Below are 23,124 nucleotides of genomic sequence, written 5' to 3'. Positions count from 1 at the left end.
AGTACTGCTATCAAAGCAGTGTGCTCCTTTCCGTTGGTGTAAATTTTCTTTTCTTTTTGTGAGAGACAAAAGCAGAATCTTCACTAAATGGGCCTGTGAACGAGTAATTGAATTCCTCTTCATTTATCCTGCTTATTCTTCCAGAAATTATTTTCATTGAGATGAAAAGCTACATTCGAAGCCGTATTTTGATAAAATAAATGACAACTTCCAATAAGAACAGCAAATTTGTGTCAATGGTTAAGATGGAAATGCACAGCAGATCAGAAGTAGAGGGGACAAAAGCTTTTTCTAGTGGAGTGCATTTTTACCCCACAGTTCAGTGTTAGATGCTTTACTGCACCAGGGGGAGTCCATCTCATTAAAATTCATTAAAAGGCTGCAAAGCTTTGTTTTACCGATACAAGGGATGTTGTTAATTGCATTTTAAGCTCATCACCTATCATTTTGTATAGCAATATAATGGCAATTGGTGAACAGTGAGAAAAAAAAGCTTATTCCAAAAGAGAACGTAAAAGGACAATTTAAGGTTTTAACAGCAATACACCAACCCTTTGAAACATGAAAGCCCCTTCCGTGTGTGATTTTTTGCATCTGTGTAACAACATGGAATTTAACATGTGCATCTAGACCATATGTCTTTGCAATTAACTAACTTCTTTTTCTTAGAAATTAATAGCTACCTCCACATTACACACCAAATTGTAGGACTAAGGAGTGGCAAGGGTGCAATAGGAATTGGAAACAATTATCTTTTGTGTTCTGAGTTGCTCTTTGAAACACATACATTTCTTGTAAAGTATGATAAATCAGCAAACAAGGAAAGTAAAAAAAGCTGCCGAGGGCCATTTTAGCTTACACCCTAACAGTTTATGTACATTTTATACATGGCTATATTTTCTTCTCCTCAGTGAATAATGAGGATAGTGGAAGCCACTTGTCAATTCACTTGTGTGCGCTTTGTGTTATGGTTTCAACAAGGTAGGGGAGTTTGGGCTGATTGCTGGAGAAACACCCTCAAACTGGAAACTTGTGTGGCTGGTTCAAAGGGCAAATCCAAACAGGGTTTTTCTAGTTAGAACCCCAAAACACTGCTTTTTCACAGGTAAATGAAAAAAGAAAAAAGAGGGCGGGGACAGGGGTCTTGCCATTGGAATACAATAAAAATAGATAAAAGGTGAACTCAAAGCCTCTTTGTCCCCTTGTTCCAGGGCAGTTTTAATCATAACATCTCTCCAAACTCAAAGAACAATAGCAACCTTGAGCACTCAAAAATCATGAGATTTTACACAGTTTTTTTTATTTGTCTGCTAGAATTTAAACATTCAGGGCTCACATTTTAAAGCTTTTCTCTACGGCCGGGAGGGCTAGAACCTTACTAAAAAAAAATCAAAGCTGAGATTTTACTGCAGTCACATGATGCTGGGGGGTATAGAGCTCAAAGAAAAACACCCAATATTGCAAGGCTAACTATCATATGTGCTGACAACACTAGGACAATTTAAATGTTCCATCTTCTCTTGTGCTTGATTTCAGCAGGCTCAGTAGACCCTGAGTAACAGCTGTTTCATTAGCAACAGGCAGTGCAACAAGCAGACAGCATTTCAGGAAAAAGATCTTTGTTAAGCATTCATAGAGGCCAGTATTACCTGCTGAGAGGTCTGTGCAGAAATATGCTGCAGGTTGCACACCTAAGCACCCTGATGTCACATCAAGCTAGGTCCCTCCTGCCACCTGACCCTCTTTCTCCAGTTCCCACTCATCATACTACAACCACCTAATGCAGTAATGGGCCACAGCTGAGCCTCATCACGTTTCCTCTCTCACACACCATGACTGGGCTGCTGGGCAGTCCCCCTGCGGGGAGGTGTGATAATTGGGCCTACAAATTTACCCTAATTATGAGGTCCAGTACATGACAGGTCATAAGATGTCATAATAACCTATAATAACAAATGTTGATGGACAAGTTAGGAAAGGAAGACAAAAACTGAATTAGTCCAAACAAAAAGGCCTTGTGATATAATTCAAGGACTGTGTTAAGATCATGCTTGGTAAACAAAATAATGAGGGGATGGGCTATTCTACCCATCATTCCCTTTTGGGGTACTTAAAAAGATTTTTTTGGGGGGGGGAAATGGCTACTGGAGTGAGCTTCACCATCATTCACTGTCTCCTGGGACCCCAGATCTTCATCATCCTAATCCTGAAATATGTCCTGATCAGCCTGGCTAGGGAGATTGGACACAGATGATATTGCCAGCTCTAGCTTAATCCCATATACCATCTAGGATGCAAAACTTTTTCTCCCTCCCTCTCTCTCCCTTCCCCACTGCTGTTCCCCCCAAAGTGTGTACTTCTCCTTCTCTACCTTATTTCTTCTTTTTCCTATCTCTCTCCTTTTTCCTTCTGTCTAATAAGAGTCTGGCTTAGCTGGCCAAAACTGTATATTTTACAATACTGTTATAAGCCTGTGACTAGAAAGAGGCAGCTCAAAGCAATGCCCTAAACAGTAGATGCTGATACAAGATTGCCGGGCCTCAGAGTGACTGGTAAAACCGTGTGCTGTACTTGTTTCTCCAGCAGTGATGTTGCAAGTAAAAATCAACAAGAGACATAGAAACTGCATTTTCTATCTTTGCTGTTCTTTTCTTTTCCCTTTTGTGTGTTTGTTTTGTGATATCTTCTAGGAAACGAGATCAGACTTTAATAACAACAGCAACAATGACAGCTCTAGCCCATCTCAGTTATCTCCTGTCTTTGCCCCAAAAAGGATGATTATTACCATCTTTGATATCATCTAAAAGACTGTCAAACAATGTTTTTTTTTCCTTCTAAAAACTCTCTCCAGTGAAAGGGAACAAGGGATGTTTTTAAAATGAAAGTCTTATTTAATACCTTACATTTCAAACGCTCTAATTGCTTTTCCTTCTTGTCTGTATTTTTAATAAAAGGTTAAAAAAGACGTTTATGTGTTTGCCATGGTACTAAGCAGGCTGAGGTCTCTGTATATCAAACCCCAAATGTTGTTTTACATTGTTTAATGTTGGGGAGTGACTAGGCTGTAGTCCCCTTTGGCCCATTTATTCCATCTAAATTAATCCAACAGAGGTCAGTACCTATTACAGATGTTCTGTTCAGGGAAAGTGGGTTAGCACTACAGCATCTGCCATCACTGCAGATGGTGTGTGACCCTTGAACTCTCAAATTATGACCTTTGCCTGGTTCTGTATTGAGGATCTTGGCCATACTACTAACTTGGTTTAGAGAGAGTCAAGAAACTAACTCCCTTTGTTTTGTGCTGTCCTCATTTTTTCCACTTTTGCAGCTGAATCTTCTGTTCTTGAAGGCTGCTTATGTTGTAAATACTCTTGCTAGCAGGATGGGCAAAAGAACTGTCTTCTAGGAAGTTGATACTAATGCCAGTGCTGTGTAAGGTTGGCCACTTGTGCTAATGCAATGAAACTCATCAGGTTGTTACACATATGGGGCCTCATTCTCAGAGACATTGAACACTTGCCTCTCTTATTTAAACCAACAGGAGTTGAACATCAGGCCAGCTGCATTTCTTCCATCCCTCAATCATGAATGGTGTGCAGAAAGTGAATAAGGAAGTAATATTTACTCCTTCATATAACACAAGAACCTGGGGTCACCCAGTGAAATTAATAGGTGGCAGGATTAAAACAAACAAAAGGAAGTATTTCTTCACACAATGCCTAGTCAACCTGTGGAACTCATTGCCAGGGAATGTTGTGAAGGCTGAAACTATAACTGGATTTAAAAAAAAATTAGATAAGTTCCTAGAGGATAGGTCCATCAATGGGTATCATCCAACAAAGTAAGGGATGCAATCCCATGCTTTGGGTGTCCCTATGCCTATGACTGCCAAATGCTGGTACTGGATCATTTGATGATTCCCCGTTTCTGTTCAATCCATTAGAAGCATCTGGCGTTGGCCACTGTCAGAAAATAGGATACTGGGTTAGGTAGACCACTGGTCTGACCCAGTATGGCCACCTTTATGTTCTTACATAACCAGAGCACTGGGACAGAAGATGTGGGGGATAAGAACTAGGTAGGAGAGAGGGGCAGGAGCTGGGGACAAGGGAGGACAAGAGCCAAAGAATGGTGGCAAAACATAGGCAGGGGAAGGGGGATGGAGGGAACAGGATAAGAGTTGGGGTAGGAGTAAGGCTAGGGGTATGGGCAGGGTTCAGGTAGACAAAAGGGGCAGGAGCTGAAGAATAAGAGGAGAAACTGGGGCAGAAAATCTGTAAGTACTAGAGCAAATCTGTAAGTACTTGCTACAGAACCTGGAATTGAACCCATAATTCCTGATTCTCAACATTCCTGAGCTGTCTAACAAGTAGATGTGAAACCTACTAGCAAATGCCTCTAGCAACAGGGCCACATAGAAAATAACAGCCTTCTATTGCTACCAGTTGCTTCGTTAGCTCAAGTGGTAGAGGACTGTACTGGGGTTCTAAAGGTCCCAAACCTGCAGCTGGATCATATGTCAGAGGTCGATATGGTTCCACATGATGGAATTTCTATTTTTTCAGTTTTAAAGTTTTTTTAAAAACATAGGATATTACATTTAAAAATACCTTAAAAGAATGTTAAGATAGCAAAGATGAGCACTCAAACGGTTGCTATTGCAACTTTAGTTCAGTTTCCTTGTGTTTATGCAGTATGATACAGTCCTTAATTACATGATCACAAACTCATTTTCCCACAGGAATCCTGTCTTATTCAGTGCACAGAATGAACCCGCTCTGGGGATGAATCAGAGTTGTGTAGTGAAGGAAGCTCTTTTCTGTAGGCTCCATGCCTCATTTGTTGCAGAAGTTGGAAGGTGTGTATTCTTTGTGGGTACTGAGACAAGGGGAGTGAGGCCTACCCAATGCTAGAGGCTCATCTCCCTCCACCGAGGGGGAGGAGCCATTGAACCTAGGCCACAAGTGAATACTGGGGACAACAAATGAAAAACAGATAGGAGTGAAATTTAATCCAGGGATCCAGCGGGGGACACTGAGTAGAAAACCCCCAACAGTTGCCACTGCTCATCTAAGAAGTCGGTGGCTTCTACCTAGTGGAACTCTGTCCTGAGGTGTGATGAAAGACTGGAAATAGGATCCACGGTCACAGAGCAACCCCTCCACTTTCCAGCTTCCTCCTCCTGGTATGATAAATGGCCACCTTGGCCAGCGCCAGGAGGAGGTTGAGAAGGAGGTCTTTGTGAAGCCATGGTTGGGGTATGCATAAATGAAGAAGTGTGGGGAGAAGCACAGTCAGAACCCTATTAACAAGTTCTGGAGGAGGCAGCAGAGGGGCTTCAACCTGACACACCCAACACACACATGCACAGAGTCTCCCTCTTGTCACAAAAGGAACAGGTGTCAGGGGACTTCATGAACTGTGCCAAGCATGTGCCTGTATTTATGGCTCCACTGAGGAGCCACCAACTAATATCCCTGGCAGGCTGTGGAAACACAGTAGAGTACAGATTGGCCTGCTGCGGTTTCTGACCCTCCTTAGATGGCAACAGGTCCTGCTACTTGATGTACGGGTGGGACATGAGGGTGAGGAAGAGCATGCTATGAAATATGAGCATGTACAGATGTCCTCTGGGTGCTGTTTGGAGATGGAGGCTCCCAGTACAGAGGCCCAGTGACGAGTTCTGGAGGGCTGGAGTGAGAAGTGGACAGGGAGCACCTTCTGCAGGACTTGTTTGAGAAAAGTGAGAGAAACAGGAGGCAAAGCTGCCCACACTTCCTGGATCACACAACAGGGGACACACAGGAGCACCACAGACTTCACTCAGTCCCCCTGATCATAGTCCAGGAGGTCTCTGATTCTGGTGGCACCAGCCAGAACCATCCTCTGGATCACCAAGGCAGTGTACACCACCTGCACACTAAAGTGTGCATTGTGTAGCAAGGGTTCTGTAAGGACGTCCTCCCCTCAGCAGCCACTAAGGACCGGGTCACTGAAACTAGCTTCCAGGATACTGAGGAGATCCTGGTAAGAGACCAGCAACTCAGAAAGAGCTCTGGGGAGGCCTCTCAGGTGGAGACAAAAGAGCTGCCAGTCATATTGGAGCCCTCAGAGGTAGCAGAGGAAGGTGTGTGCCAGCATACTCCACTGTAAAGGAGTCTATGCAGGGCTAAAGACCAAAGGCATGGACCTGACTGTAGATATAAGCCAGGCCCTGTCCACCATGCAGAGGAGGCTCAGGACACCCATAGAGACACACTGCAGTCCTGGCCAGAAAAAGTCCAGGATCATCTTCTGGAGGCTGACCAGAATTCCCAGGAGTGGGTTCGGGGTGTTGAACCAGTGACAGAGCACAAACAGGACCAGCTGGTTGAGTACTACCCCCTACCCTGAGGGAAAAGGCACAGGAGTTCTCCCATCCACCTCTGCAGCCAGTCAGACACCCTGACCTCTACATAAATCAAATTCTGCAGTGGGAGGGATCAGTGGCAGAAAGGTACACACCCAGATAGAGCAGTGAATCTGTGCCCTACTGGTTGGCACAGAATGCAGGTGGGACGGAGCTTGCCTGTCACCTATCCCTAACCATCAGGCCAGAACTCTTGACCGAGTTGACCTGCATAGAGGAGATTGCCAAATAGATGGCTTGTAAGCCTCCACCCATGCCAGGTCTCCCGGGACCTGGCCCACGAGAAGCATGTCATTGGCATATGCCAACAGGACCACCCGCAAGTCCAGCTCCCAAAGCAACAACCCTGTCTTCCTCTTGCCAAGGAGATGGACAAAGGGCTTGATAGCGATGGTATAGAACTGGCTGGACAGCAGGCAGCTTTTATGTTCCCCTCAACCGAAGGTGACAGGTTCAGTCAAGGCCCAGCTGAGCTTGACCAGACACTTCACAGAGGCATACAGAACCTAGAGAAACCCTATGAAGCTGGGCCTGAAGTCAAACGCCCACAGAGTGCCCATGAGAGACCCACAATCCATTCTGTAAAATGCCTTTTTCTGGTCCAGGGACAGAAGGATGAGTGAAAAAGCATTCCTACACACTAGACGGAGTAGATCTTGGACCAAATAGAGGTTATCAAAGATGGTCAGGCCCAGGATGGTATAGGTCTGGTCAGGATGGATCATGTCCACAAGCAATGACTTCAGCTGCAGCATGATGGCTTTTGCTATAACTTTGTAGTCTGTGCTGAGGAGTGAAAGTGGGTACCGATTCCTTAGGACACAGAGATTTTCCCTTTTTAGGCATCAGGGAAAGCAGAGGAGGAGCACATTGCCCTCCCGCCCTCCGCAAATGTCTTGGCCCAGACAGTGGCAAGGTCTGGGTCAAGCATGTCCCAGAATGTGCGGTAGAACATCACAGCCATCTCGCATATGACCAGAGATTTGTTAGTAAGCATCAGATGGAGGACTTCTGAAAATTGCGCCAGAGTCAGAGGTTGCTCTAATCAGTCCCAGTCACCTGCACTGACCAAAGGGAGTTCATCCAACAGGACCCTGCAGCTGTCAGCATTGGTTGGATCCAGGGAGAAGGGGCTGGATCTCCACTGCATCTGTAAGAGGGGTGATATCCTCCACCAGGAGGCAGGTGATATGTTTTTTGGCACCTCTATTTCCAGGGCATAGAAGATGAGGGAGAAATGTTACTGAGTGCTACTATAGTTTCTTAAAATAAACCTCACTCACCAATAACGTTTATTCTTTTTATAATAGTTTAATAATCAGGGATGTTTCTTCATGCCCATATTTGATGCATAATTATAAGTGAAAATTAATCTCCATTCTACAAGCCATGGAAATCTTTAGTCATTTAATACATTATCCACCTTACATTGCAAAAGCGGCATTGTAAATTGCATTCCAGCATGGGATTTCTAATGACTTCATTCCAATGTTCAAAGTATCAGTTTCTTGCTCTGAAGTCCGGTATTTCAATTTATGTTTGTTGGTAACGACACTACTCTAATTTAAACAACAAGGAGTCCGATGGCACCTTAAAGACTAACAGATTTATTTGAGCATAAGCTTTCGTGGGTAAAAATCCCACTTCTTCAGATGCATGGAGTCTGAAGAAGTGGGGTTTTTACCCACAAAAGCTTATGCTCAAATAAATCTGTTAGTCTTTAAGGTGCCACTGGACTCTTTATTGTTTTTGTGGATACAGACAACATGGCTACCCCCTGATGCTCTAATTTACACTACCTAAAGTTTGGCCTGATATGTTTAATTTTTTCATGGTTTATTTGGTTACATTTTTAAACTAGTATTACAGACATTCTTCATAATGCTGTAACTACAGTATTTTATAATGCTAGCAGTCTTCCCTTATGGTTTAGATTGTGCAGTGATGGAACCCAGTTTTTGTGGTCCAATACTTAGAAGAGGCTCTGCTCCTTGCTGTCCTACTAACTTGCTGTGTTACCTTAGACAAGCCACCAAACCTCTCTGCATTTATCATGTGTGTAAATTGTATAAAAATGCTTAATATCTACTTATCTGTAGTGAGCCCTTTTCAAATCAGGGGGCTTGATACCTTCCCCCTCCTACTCTCCTTCTTCCCTCCCAGCAATATTTTCTAAATAACATTATCATCTTGAAAATACCAGCGCCTATTGCTGTGAGTTTATTATTGTAATACATATGCACATTTAAAACATCTTATCTATCAGAATATACTATTTTTCCTGTTCATTTCTTCCCCATCGTTACCTGAAAAAGCATTTGCTATCACCCTATTCTCTTAGGCTCAGTAAAAGTGACTGACTTTTTCACCCCAGGTCTACTACCACCTCCTAAATCCTGTTCATTGTGTTTCACTATTGAGGCCCTTCATTCCCTTCTTCCTGAGCACTCTGATTTGTTGGGTTCATATCATCATTAGTACCAGCCTCCCTAAGCAAAAGATATTGAACCATGCAACTTACCAGGAACAGCTTGTTAAACATTTTGGGGGCATATTGCCCCCACTCTGATGCAGAGACTCCTGAAGCTCTTTTTGAGAAGACCAAATGCTCTCTGACTGTTCAAGCACTGCATAAGGTTGCTCTCAGACTTGCTAGAAGATTTATGATGAGTGAAGAACCAAGTTCTTTAGAAGATATGTCTCCTGAGAGAGGTGCAAAATACTAGCTAGGATATGCCTTCTACCATTGTCATGAATACATGTGGTCTTGTGCAAATCTGTACGGTCTGGATATTAATGGTCTTTTCTATTCACTCCATATTAAACCAGACTACTTTTTGGAACAGTATTGGTATGGTTGATCTACAGAGGACAAAGGAGTCATTGCAAAACCAAGGGAATCTTGCTACAAACACCATTAAACTAACCTCAGGTTGGTCGGTCGTCCTCCCTGAGTGGGTCGGTCGTCCTCCCTGGGTGGGTTTATTTTCTACTCCAGAAGGCAGCATTGTCTCTCCTAGGAGCTCTCCAAAGTATTGAATGCACTATGGCATGCCAGGCACTGATGGAAAGTATGCTAACTCCAGAGTTCCTGCATAGTTTTTGTCCCTGTCTTCTTGGTTCACTCAAACAAGCACCCAAACAAGTGAGACCCCAGCACAACTGCAGACAGATTCCAAAAATCACCTAAGCACCTAAACATGTGCCAAGTCCCAGCTGGAGAGCACACCAGTTGTCTTAAGCATGTATAATCATTTGAAAATTCCAGCCTAAGTGTCTTACCTAATGTTCCAAAGGAAGTCTATCCCAGTGCTACATATCAGACCCAGGGCTCCTGACTCACAGACTAGCCTTAACCATCCAGGGCAGTTGTTGAAGCAATGAGGATCTACCAGATCTGCAAACAAAAATAGGTCATTAAAAATAGTTACTCTGATTTGTACATGTATTTAGTCTGGGGTGCAAATTTCAGTTAGAATTCAGTTATGCAATTGCAAATATTACAAGCACAAATACCATTTGTCAGGAGGGAGACTAAGCCTTTTGAAAATCTGACCCTACGTGTCTGCACAGTTTTCAGTACGTTTATTTAAAGCACAATGGCAATCAACTATTTTTGCAACAAATATTTTTATACATTTTCTCTCCCCACTCACCTTCTCCCAGAATAGCAAAATTACCACATCAGTTACCAGCCTTATAGTATTGTGAGTTGAGATCTTAAATTACATTATTTTTAAAAGCCTTACTGCTAAATGTTAAGCTTTATCATTTTCCCACACTTATATATCTAAAATGGATCTGTTGTTAGATTAAAATTGTTCAGGACACTAATCCATAATTTAAATTACTTTCTTTGGGATATTTGTGTTGGGAGCAGAGTAGAAGTGAGCAAGTTATTTTGTTTAGACAGTTCAGAGTTCACACACACCTCTGTTTTTATTAAAAACATTATTATTATCTGAGGGTATCTGACAAACAGACTTTTTTCCCCTTTTTAAAAAAGGATTTAAGGTCAGCTCTATCAGGCTTAAAGTTCCAGTATCCAGACTTTTTGTTGGTTTATTTCACAACTTTAATTAGGTTTGAACATAAGAGGAAGGGAACAGAATATTGGATGTTAGTGTATAAAAAGAAAATATGTTCCCCCTTCAGAATATAAATAACTATACAAAAACTAATAGATTATAGTTCTAGTAGAAGAGGAGACAGTGTCATTTTATGATTCAAGTCAATTATCAGGGATACAATCAGTTTGGCAAATTAGTGTGAGACCTTGGAAAAATTCTCTTCTATTTATAGAAGAGCTCCAGAGCAAATTCTGCTCTTTTATATTAAGTAGCAAAATTACAAGTGCAGAACAAGCACTTTGGAGGATCTATGGCACTTGGCAGGAAATGGGAATTGGTTCTAAGCCAAGGAAACGGCAGCAGAAGAGCTGCTGCTGCTGCTTTGGAGGAAAGACAGTGAAAAGGAGACGTGCAACAAACATGAGAAGCAGCTCAAGGGAACTGTGACCCAAAGAATGTGCAAGGGGCAGGATATGATGGAGAAGAGGTTAAAATGGGCAGATATTTGGGCAGTCTTCTGGGAATAGCAACATGCAGCCAAACGACTACAATATATTCATACAAGCAAGAAACAATTCTTATGGGAGAAGTGTTAGGAGATTTGTCAATATTTTCTTCATGGTATTTGAAAGCAACTTTACCCCCAGATGTGGGTGTGAGGGGGTGTCTCTCTCTCTCTCTCTCACTATCAGTCCATGAAATTCTGTCTATTGGGGGTAGTTTTTCTGGAGCCGAAATGAAGTGGAGTGTTAGTGTCTAAGTTGTAAGATGTCAGAACTGTGAAGTCCTGCATGCACAGGGCCTCAGTATCAAAGGACCAGCCCTATCCCCACAAGCCTTGGATTGATTAGGAAGCAGGCAGAGCGGGGAGCTGACCCCAGATCCACAGATAGTTAATGAACTGGGAAGAATTTTTTTTCTGCCAGCCCACTTATCATGAGAGGATTGGAATACCACTTCAGTGCAAGAACTCTGCCCTGCAGAGCTCTTGGGGACAGGGTGGTTACAGGTCACCTGGTTGGTTCTCAGCCAATTGGCTGGCACGGCAATGAGGCTGGAGAGAGGAGCCATCCAGCTTACGCAAGGATATGTGCTTAAGACCATCATTTGGAGGAGGCCTGAATATCACCGGGGTTAGGGGAATAGCCAGAGGGAGCAGGTTGCAGCACATTTGCAGCCTCTTTGGAAGAGCAACCCAGATGCAGCAGAGCAGCCCTGACCAGCATGGCAACCGCAGATGTGGACACCAGGCAACACAGCAGAGACTGATACTCACCTGTCCAAGCTTGCACCACATAGGGCAGAAGGTATCCTGTTTCAGGACTAAGGCCCAAACTCATACAAGGTATTTAGGCTCCTAACTTCCACTGACTTCAGTTGAAGTCAATGGAAATTAGGAGCTTAAATACCAAGGACCTAGCAAGGCCCTAGAGGGCCCTGGAGCAAGAATAGATTGGGGCTCCTTTCCCCAAAAATTGGAAATTTCGCTTATCTTTACCATCTTGGAAAATTAGAACATAATTACAATGGTGCCTATGGTAGAGTGGCCTCTCCTGATTGGGCACCCATAGCTTCTTGGGCCATGGTACAACTGCATCACTATAGCTATGCTACAGTACTGCTAAATTCCATTGTGGATCTGGGCCTAAGAGACTGGAATTGCAGGCTATGGAATTGGACTCTTAATGGGGTTAGAGAGTATTAATTTGTATGTCTAAACATTCGAGAGACTCAGTACATTGAAATGGAGAAACGTATTTGAGAGTCCTCCTAGGTGCGCCTAAACAGTCCCTTACACTGAGATTTTGCCTCTGCCCACATAAAAGCGTTTATTGCTGAGCAAAGCAACCATTTCTGGAGTTAATTCCTGACTCCCTAAAGACTGTGGAAGGGATCTCAGCCTACTGTGGAAAAAAACAATATTATCTCAGGCCATACGAAGCTATGGGATCCATTTAATGAACATGGGCCCTCACCACAGGAACTAAAGTTATTTCCTACACATTTCCTCAGGTCTTAGACTATTGAGTAGAATTGTACAAAGCAGAGGCCCATGTTTAATGTCAACTTATTTTCCAACTTTGTTTTTCAGGGACTAAAAATTCAAAGGAAATTCAACAAAAACTGACATGAAACCAGACAGAATTTAGCAAATCCAGGAAAACCCACTGACTGTCACATGGCTTACATTCCTCACTATAAACCAGCCCAGACCCAGTTTTGAGAACCTTACTTTTAAGATTGTGACCCTCATCTGGTTTCATCACACAGCTCTGCTGTTGGACACAAATCAGTAGTACAGATATCACTGGGAAATCAGTAACCCTAACATGCCACTTATCACTGCTGGTGTCCACGGAACTCAAGTCAGCCAGGCCAAATGTGGAGTCCAATTTAAATTGTGCTGACACCAGATGGATGTCATGTCATTATTACTATTATAAATTGGCAGGGGAAAATATCGTTTTTACCAAAGGGGGGAGAACTAGCTTCTGTAGTTGCTAAGATCTATAAAGACTTCTGCTTCCTACTGGTCCCTCACAAAACCACACGTCAGGTGATGAATTCCACAGACTATATCAAAATCTCAAAAACATCCTTTTCCTCAAGCTTTAAGAAGCAACTGAGTTAATCAAGATGGACAACTGCATACTGCTTTGCCCTGACAGCTGCATCCAGGAAACTGTCCTAATGTTATGTTCTTTTTGCCAATACGAGAAGTCCTATACTTACTGAAAGTTCATAGTGTACTCACCTCTGTTAAAAAAAACAACAACAAAAAAGGCATGGTTCCTACCCCTCTGATTTTACAATCTAAGGACCCAATCCTCCAAATACCCATCCACATTAGTAACTTCATTGACCTGAGTCGAGTTCACACATGCATGTTTGCAGCATCAGGACCCAATCAGCTATGTAGTTCAGATACGTATGTAGCTATGTAGTTCCAAGCTATGTAGTTCAGATACGATACTCTGGAACAATTCTGAAGCAGTACAGATATTCTGGGGGAAATCACAGATGAAGGCCTATAAGTGTGTTATAAGAAAGGATGTGTGGCCATGATTCAGCAAAGCCCTTAAGCACATGCTTAATTTTAAACTTTCTTTGAAACATGGGCACTGACTTCAGCGGACCTTAAGCATGTGCTTAAATCTAAGAATAGCCTTAAAGATTATGCTGAATTGGAGCCCTTAATGAACAGAAGAAAATATTCTGAAGCCAAGGGGCAGTAAGGAAGGACAGGAATTGAAGGATATAAAAATAGCTGGGAGAGGCTGTTAGGAGGGTTGAGAGAGTGCAAGCAGTTGCAGGAATCATATGGAAGAAATCATGGAGATGGTTGTGAAAGAACTGATTGTGCAAGGGAACAATGCTATAAAAGGCTGTATCAATAGGGAGGGATAGATTTATCCAATGCCTTCAAGGTGGAGACAAAGTTTGAACTTGATGCAGTGGGGAAGAAAGAGCCAGTGGTAGGATTCAAAGAAGAGAGAGAAATGGTCAGATTGACAGGGTAAGTTCATGATCTTCCCAGTTACATTTTGTATGGTATTTGAATCCTTTCTATACCAATTGTCCCTTACGGCATGAATAAGGCTTCACCATCCCTATCTGTCCTGGGCCACTCTTTGCATGTTCTGTGTTGTTAAGTCCCATAAGTTTTCCTTCTCCAAGTACTGTCCAACTGAAGGATTCTTTTGGTTGGCCTCTTTTACAGTGTTCCTCCAGCTGCCTAATGGCATGCCTGCCAAGGCAGACATTCTGGCTTCGTTATTATGTCCCAGTGTAACCTACACACCTCCTGGGTGTGGTGTTCTGTCCCATCTAGTGGCGCAGAGAGAGAGAGAATATGAGTCTGCTCTACAGCCTTAGCTAGCAGCCAGTTGGCTTTTAGCTCATGTGGTAGAGGCTCATGCACTAAGCTCCAGAGGGCCCCCGTTCAATCTTGCCCACTGACGGCCGGGGTCTGTCGGTGTGACACCAAAAACATCCATTTTCTCTTCTGCATAACTTTGGAGACAAGGGTTGTTGAACTCTGATGAATCTTGGCATTTATTATAAATTCATTGCATTTAATACTTGGAAGGCATTTAAATGTCTGTACATTTGGTGGATTTCCAGCTTTCACATCCCTATATTAAAGTGGAAACAACGTGTGAGTGAAAAGATTTGTTGTTTGGTCTTTCAGTTGTAGATTTTCAATTACTAAATCTTGTTTAAGTGGTGGATGCACCTGTCTCTTTCTAAGTCATGAAATTATTCCCTCCAGATAACCCCCATTAGCTTGCATATTACTTCTAAAGTATGTGAATTGTCTCACCTCTTTTATTCCTCTGCTTCTAACATAATGCTCAAGTTAGGAGTTGCTTGGGTTCTCATTAGATTTGTTTTTTTCATTACTAATTATTAACCCCTTTTTTGCAATGCTGGACAATCTTTTGGTCTTTGCTTGCATGTTGAACTATCACTTAGAAGAGCTATGTCATCAGCAAATCTAAAAATTTTGTATACTGTTAAACCCTGTGATGCCTGTTATATCCATCTATACTGCTAACATAAATCAATGGCAATGCCAAACAGGAGAAGTGAGCGAATATATCCTTCTTGGACACTAGTGTTTGTTAAACTATTTGCCCAGGTAGGCATTACTTTAATTGTCAAGCTGCACCTAGATATAAAGCCTTGAGGATTATTTTTGTTGGTATTCCGTAACACTGCAAGATGTTCAAGAATAAATCGTGGAGGCTGTCAATGCTTTCTTAAAAATCTACAAAGATTATGAAGAGTAGATTTTGCCCTTTGATCACAGGTGTCGGCTTCCTTCCTTCCTTGGGGTTGCTCAACCCCAGCTCAGCCCCACGCCCTGCCCCCATTCCACCCCTTTCCCCAAAGCCCCACCCCACCCCTCCTCTTCCTGCCCCCTGCTCTACTTCTTCCTACTCAGTTCCACCCCCTCCCTGAATATCCCTGCTCCTCCCCCTCCTCGCAGCACCTCCTACATGCCACAGAACAGCTGATTGCAGGAGCGGGCACTGGAGAGGAGGGAGGGAGCTGGTTACGGTTAGGTGCTAAGTACCCACTAAATTTTTTCTGTGGGTGCTCGAGCCCTGGCGCACTGACAGAGTCGGCGCTTATGCATTTGATGCTGTCTTTGATTATTATGCTTTGGTTGAAAACCTCTTCGACATGATCTTCCAGGTTGAAATTCAGCCTGCTCTTCACTTAGGTAGAATAAAGAAAGCTTTTAAGGTAAAGCTAAGATGATACTGCAGAAGATTTTGCCTAACACTGAAAGGAGTGTAACAGCTCCCCAGCTGATTGCAGTTGCTTAGGTCACATCTCTGGTATTTTGATATATGCCATTTTTTCATTGTTTGAGAGGCTCTTCCTGGTCCCATAATCTGAAAAGTTTGGGGATTACATCAATGGTCTCATCACAAGCTTTCAACATTTTCCTAGCAGCTTGCAACTGCAGCTTTCTTAGGTTAGCTTTATTGTGTCTCTCACTTTTGTTTGTGATAAGAGATGTCACATCTAGTAGTGTGTGTCTAATTTAGTCAGTAGTTTCTAGGAGTGTTGAAAATACTCTGCGGATCATTATTCATTCTGTTACTAAGGCCTTTCCTTGTTTATCTGTAACAGGCTTGCCAGCTGATGTAAACGTGCCAGTTAATAAAAAGCTATTTACTCAACAAAGTTCTATCATCTCTTGCAGCAGCTGCTTCAGCTCCTTTGGCGATCTTATCCATTTTTCTCCTCATCTCTTCTTGCACTGCTTTTTACTGCTTTGTCCTGTGTTTTATACAGATTTTTTGCTATTGCTTTTTCTGTAGGTGTTTTTGAGAAAAATATTGGCCTTGGCTGGTGTCACATGCTACTCAGGACAGTGGCTCACAGCTCTGGATGTTTCCTCTCTGCCTCAGCAAGAGTGAGCTATGCTGGTGATTAGACTGTCAGCTTCCTGCCATACCAGTTTGTCTTCCTTACCAGCAAATTCCTTGAATCTACAAGTCATAACCTTGCCTTGCAGGTAACAATGAACTCCAGCCCCCGAGCTCCTCACAGATGTGTCTCTGCAGTACACAGCCCCTATCAATTTACATTCACTGCGCCTTTTAAAAAGTCAATACATTTCAGCTCAATTTAACACTTATTTAAAGCACAGCACTGAACTAGTTTATAGTAAAAACAAGTTTATTAACAGGAAAACATAGGCTAAGTGATACCAAGAAGAAGGAATAAAGATAGAAATGGTTAAACAAAAGCAAAACACTCTCCTAAGACTAAAACTTAATCAGCTATTATTCTTGTTCAGCATGGTTTCCCTATTCACAGCAATTTCTCCAGCTTGACTGGCTGTTCCAGCCAGGATCCACCCTTACAACATCAAAATGCTGGTTTCTTTGTTCACTTAAGAGTTGGATACCCTCAAAGTCTTTAAACAGTTCCTTATATTCCCCAAAGTTTATCTTGGACTTCAGAGTCAGGAAGCCCTCCTGGGGGCTCAGCTTGACTCTTCTTGCTGAGTACCCCAGAGAGCTGAAGCCATATTGATTTCACAGTCTCCTGTGATTTTACAATGCAAATGCCCTTCCTGCAATCTCCTGCAAATGAAGTCCATTGTCCATGTCTCTGGTCACACCTGACTCACTTCGCCATTGACACTGGTGTTTGTCTTCCCTTTTCTCTGGGGAGAAATGTTGCCTCCTTTGTTTAGTCTCCAAAATATAGCAGAGTATCCATAGCTTCACCATCAGTGTTGTTACAGACATTTCACAGTGATTAATGACCAGTGCGTTATTAGTTTTCAAATGATATATTACGTGACACCTTTTAAATAAAAGTGTGTGAGGTGTAATGAGCTAATCAGGCTAGCTGAGTTTTACTGTTACATACCAGGAAAACCCTTACCATTTTGCATTTGGGTGCTCTGAGGTCACAGGTTTCCTTTCTTTCACACATCCTTTCTTTTCTTTCACACATCTTTTTCCATTCTGAGGTCACAGGTTTCCATTCTTTCACATATCCTCACTCACCCAGACTATAGATTTGTTACTCTGGAAACCAAACTGCAGCTATTGCCGCATCTGTGATACTGAGACACAGGAAGGGCCAGGTCGTGTTAATGTTGACTTCTTGTTGTGGATCTAAGCCCTGAAATCAATTCATTTTGAAAAATCGCTGCTGTAATGTTTTGTCTGCTAGCCTTTTGTTGTCAATTTTCTTGATGCTTTTCGGGCAGTGTTTCTGGAGTTTGATCTTCTGTCTTGCCACACAAATTGTGGTCACTTCCCGCATCAGCTCCGTTTGCTCTGATGTCCTAGTGCAGTGGTTCTCAAACTTTTTTTTACTGGTGACCCCGTTCACACAGCAAGCCTCTGAGTGCAACCCCCCCTTATAACTTAAAAACACGTTTTTATATATTTAACATCATTATAAATGCTGGTGGCAAAGCAGGGTTTGGGGTGGAGGCTGACAGCTTGCAAGCCCCATGGAATAACCTCACGACCCCCTCAGAGGTCCCGACCCCCAGTTTGAGAATCCCTGTCCTAGTGAGTTGATCTAAACAAAACATACATCTTGCTTCTGACAAATTCTGCGTATACAAAGAACAGACAGTTTAACTACTAGTTCCCCCTTTGTCACCTTGATCACAGCATCAGGGCGGCACCTGTGAAAAATGCATATACAGCAGGTTCAGTTTATTAGCAATCCCTCAGTTGCCAGCAAAAAGTTGTCATTATCTAGCAGTTACTAATAAGTGGAAAACAGGTTTGCAAGGCAGCAGCCAGGGAAGGAAGTGCTGGGACATGCCTTCACTGGCTGCAGCCCTGCAAACCTGCCTGCAACCAGGGCAGCAGTGGGAAGGGGGGCTGCAGCCTGGATGCCAGGGCTTTCTATGGAAAGCAAGGGTGCTGTGAGCCTATGGGGTTGCACCTTACCTCTTCCTGCTCTGTGGAGTTTGGGGCTCATCATGTCCCAGTGTTTCCTTCCTTGTGTGCAGTCCTCCACCAGGGCACAGCCAGGAGAGTGCAGGGAGAGATACCATGCAGCCCCAACATCTGGACTGCAGCCCTCTTCCCTGCTGCTGCCTTGCCCACAGCCTCCCCTCCCAGTCCCGCCCCTTATCTCCAATATGCAGGCAGGTTTGCTAGGGTGCAGCCCCAGACTGAAGCATTTAGGATGGACTGAGCATTGGCTGCAGGCAGGCTTTTCTGGCTGCAGCCCCACAAGGCACATTCTATTGATGTTAATGGGATGGGACTGGTTCCCAGCAAAATGTTGCCATTAAGTGAAAGTTGCTAGTATCAGTATGGCTATGAAGCAGAATCTACTGTATGTAGCTCTATGCAAGCATCCAAAGTGCAACATCTGTTTGAGCAAAATGCATAAGTGACAACACAAGCAAAATCACACAAAAAACTATGTTTAAAACAATCACACCCTTAAAAGTAACCTCCATTCATGTATTAGAAATAAGTATTTCTAAGTCACCATCATGCCTGATGCCATCGAGAACTTTTTGTTTTGTTTTGTGTGGGTCATTGCTAATCTGAATGGGTGTTCTTTAGATCTAATAATTTTTAAAAAAATGTAAAGGCTAGTGGATCACTGTGTAAGTTAGAAACTGGTATGCACTTCTCAACTTCATCCTGGTGACTGAGCTCACTTTGAATAATGAATGAATTGCGGTAAATTGGAATGGGCATAATCATGGTTTAAACCCATAATGCTGCACGTATGAGGAGTGAAACAAATCTGGAGTAGTGACTTTTTTATAATTAGTTACTATATATTACTATCCATTTATATTGCAGGTCACCCTTACTGCTGGGCATCGCCACTTGCTAAGCTTCACCAGGCAGTAGCAGCTATATCACTTTTCTTGTTGAGCCATCTTGTTGGGATGGTGCCGAATTGGTGTGGCCATACTGAATGAATGGTGAGAACATGGCTTGACATGACTGAACTGTGAAAGAGGATTCTGGGAGCAAAATCCTTCTCTTAGCATCAGGCAGACAGCATAGGTGAAACTGACTGGCTCCATGCTGCATGTATGATCAATACTGATCTTTGAGTCAGCAAATATGTCCACTTGAAAGCAAACAACATGTGTAGAATATCGCAAGTGGAGCATGGGCTGACCAGGGCATCTCGACCCTGTTGAAGGACATCACACAGGGGGCTGAAGTGAAAGATTGATAAGGGAGTGAATGTGGGGTAATGTTCAGTTGGCACCACTCTGCAGTCTCCTCCTAAAGTATTAATTAGGTAAAAGTTAGTAGCCACACGCCCACTGGGCATGCTTTTCAAACATGTGACTCCTTTGAGGAAAAAGAGTATAAAAATCAAGCAAATTCAATTACTGTTGGGGAGATTCCTTAATTAACACTTAAATAAGCATCGCAACTAGACAAAGTAGCCAAAACTCTGTTCAAGTAGGACTGTGAGCCAGAGGGGTTTCCAGGCAGTCAAGGCCTTGCCGCAAGGGAATCAGAGACAGACCAGAGAGTTGAGGAGACTAGACCTGGAGAGAAAAAATCATCCATAGAATTGGTAACCACCTTCTCTGTTTGCCAAGCAGGAACTGTGTGAGGCTAGCACAGGACCTGTTTGTGTATGTTTGTGAAAGAGAGACTCACTAAGAGGAATGTATAGCTCTTAATTTATAGTTCTTTAATGTCTAACATGGGAGTTGTGTGCTTAATGTAACCCTTTACCACTTGTGTAATTCCTTCTTGAATAAACTGCAGTGTATGCAAGTTAATTACTATGGACCTTTTTCACTGGTATGACAGTAATCTGCTCCACTGGGAGCCATTAAAGATCCATTCAGGGATTGCAGCCCCCTCGTGCCAACACATTGCAGGCCAGACACAAATTGTGGTGCCCAAGGATGTCACACTGACACATATGCCAATATTCGTTTGTAGAGCAGCAGGCCACATGTGGTGTCCTCCAGATTTGATTGCTAGATGAAATACCAATAGTTGTGGTAGCTCCAGATGCTTCTGGTAGAGGTCTCCTTCCAAATAACCCAGAGAATGGACAACTGCCCAATTATCAAATATGGTGGTGCCACGGTCCAATATCTGTAGAGATACAGCAAAGGGAGTGTCTTCAGTGTGTGCACTTTGAATTAACAGAAGCGTTTTATTCACCTTTTGAAACTTAGTTTGTTGCACAGATTAAGCAATTGTCACAGTACCTTTCACATTTCTTAGACCCGGCCACCAACCTAGTTTTCAATTTTTGCATGGTTTTATCAGTTCCCCTTGATATCCTCCTGAGAGAATATCATTTACCAAATATAAATCAGATCTTTACAAAATTTGCTCTGGCACCACCCATACTGCTTCCTTATTCTCGCTATCCGTGACTAAGCAACTCTCCCTTGCTAAGGTTAATTTTGGTTTACAAGGTTTTTAAGGGCAAGTCCTGTGACAATTCCTTCCCTGCCTGCACCTGTTTTATTGCTTCTGACAACACTGCATTCTGCTTCTGCAGTGCTTGCAAATCAGGTATGGTCTCTGCAGTGGTCAGAATCTTATGTGAGGACAGTCTATCATGCCGCCTCCTCACCTCCCATTGGGCACCTGTTTAGTAAGAGAGTGAGCTACAGACTTTTCATTCTAAATGTGCTCCATTTCACTATGATTTTTAACCTTCAAAATGAAGGAAGTGGAGGGCACAGGTAAAAAAGACAATAAAATAGTAGGGATGCATAAGCTAGTGGGGAGCCTGCAGAAGTAAAATTATGAGAATGCCAGAAAGGAAGGAATTCCATAAGGGCGTTACAAACCCGGGCAGAATCACAGCTAAAAAGAAAGGGGAGTGTAGAAGGAGTGAACCATTACAATGCACAAGCCACAGCAGCAAGTTCAGCATATTGAGCCAAGTGAGGGGGTACAGGAGAGAGAGAGGAAGAGAGATGGGTCAAACAGAGAAAGGACTGGAACGGTCTGTAAAAATTGAATGTATTAGAGGAGGGAGGTCAAGGCTGGAAAGACTGAGGTAGTGAGGATGGGGAGGCAGGCAAAGATAGGTCCTCAGCCTGTCTTTGCCTTCCTTACTTTTCACCTTTCTCCTGGTTACATCTATTTTGATATCTTCCTAGTATCTCTTTTATTTCTTCCAAATTATGAGCAAGAGATTTGAGGGTACTTACACTTAATACTTTTAAAAAATTATTTATTTTGTTCTTCTAGTTTTAATCTTTCCTTTAATTCTTTTATTTACTTACTCATCTGTACTACCTTATTATTAAGGGCCATGCAGGCCATATGGAAGCCCCTGAACTGCTTTTGATTCTCCTTTCCTTTCTTACCTTTGTCTTATCTTGCCTATACCCCTTATAAATATAACTCCATAGATCCTTTTTGTGTCGTGTCCAGCAAAAATGAAGCACATCCATATTCCATTATATATTACATTTAAAAAAATGCTTGAGTGGTTCTTTATTTTCTATCAGCATTGTAGAGGCTTCACCTATAAAAGTGTTCTGTTAAAATCGGTATTTAAACAATTACACAGCCTTGCTGCTAGCATATGCTGTACCCCCTAGACTGTTAGCCATCAGAGCCTTATCTCTATACTGCTATCACCTATTACTGCTAACCAAGCTGCCGTCTCTGTTAAGGGGCTTGATTGATATGGGCTATTCATATCCCATCTGGGGTGCCAATTTGTTAGCTATTGGGGTTAAATACAAAGTGAGTCAGATAACCAGGGTCAATTAATTAAAGGTCAGCAGAATACATAAGTACTTAGCACCGAGCTAGTTAACTATTTTATGCTAATAATCCCTGCTGCAGCCATCACTGGTGGTGGCCCTGTAGAACCCCAGCAAAATTTTGTGGCTCCTCAATCCCTGAAAGAGTGGTAATGGGACTTTTTTTTGAAAAACAAAATTATTTTCCCCCCACCAGTTTTTGCATGATTTACACAAAACAACTGATTACCCCTAAAAGAATAGAGCATCAACAAGCCATCTGAATTTGAGAGATCCTTTTCATATGAAGTTTCGCACACATAAAAGTTAGTGTCATTATCATGTGACAAAGCACACGTAAGAATTTTGAAAAAGCTACTCCAGGAAGAGAAGAAAGTGGTGGCCCTTCAAAAGTCAGTCTATTTGTATTACTGTAATATCTATGATCTCTCGTCATGGACTAAGACCCCATTGTAGTGAAATAAGCTCCACGCTGAAAGCAAGGAGACCTTGAGTGCTAGTTTCATTTGTGCCTCTGACTGAATCTTAAACCTTATATTTGCACTTACGTAGTACTTTACAAACATTTAATTAATAAGTCAGTAAACATAAGCAGTCCCATATTACAGGAGGAAATTTGACCCTTAACCTTTCTAAGGGTTAGATTTCTAAAAGTAGCCTTGAATTTTAGATCCCTTAGTTTTGGATGCCCATCTTTAGATACCAATGGCTTGATTATAAAGGGTGCTCTTATTGACTCCTTTTCGAGTTGGGGGTACTCAATACTTTTGAAAAGTCATGCCCTTAGAAACTTAGATTTCAGAGATGGCAAACTTCAGTCGATTGTCAATAACCATTTCTTCTGGAATGCCAGAACAAGAAAAGACTTGTCCTGGAATGCCAGAACAAGAAAAGTCCTAGATTTGTAG

The 23,124-nt window shown here is 42.6% G+C and overlaps 1 long non-coding RNA gene across 2 annotated transcripts in view; it reads right to left on the bottom strand.

Moving 5' to 3' along the window:
- The window catches only part of LOC122465895, a 36,487-nt gene extending 17,944 nt beyond the window's left edge, over positions 1 to 18,543 (bottom strand). Inside the window, exons 1-3 of one of the 2 annotated variants that reach the window (XR_006291028.1) lie at positions 18,426 to 18,543; positions 18,130 to 18,154; positions 9,692 to 9,806 (exon numbers count right to left, since the gene is read on the bottom strand). This is a non-coding gene — a long non-coding RNA (uncharacterized LOC122465895). The remainder of the gene's footprint in view (positions 1 to 9,691; positions 9,807 to 18,129; positions 18,155 to 18,425) is intronic. The other variant, XR_006291027.1, reaches the window with a different exon arrangement.
- Positions 18,544 to 23,124: the final 4,581 nt, after the last annotated feature.

Source organism: Chelonia mydas, chromosome 1 (assembly GCF_015237465.2).
Source record: "Chelonia mydas isolate rCheMyd1 chromosome 1, rCheMyd1.pri.v2, whole genome shotgun sequence".
In the NCBI taxonomy this organism is placed as follows: Eukaryota; Metazoa; Chordata; order Testudines; family Cheloniidae; genus Chelonia; species Chelonia mydas.
Note: the sequence above shows the minus strand (reverse complement) of the source record. Positions and strands in the feature narration are given on the sequence as shown.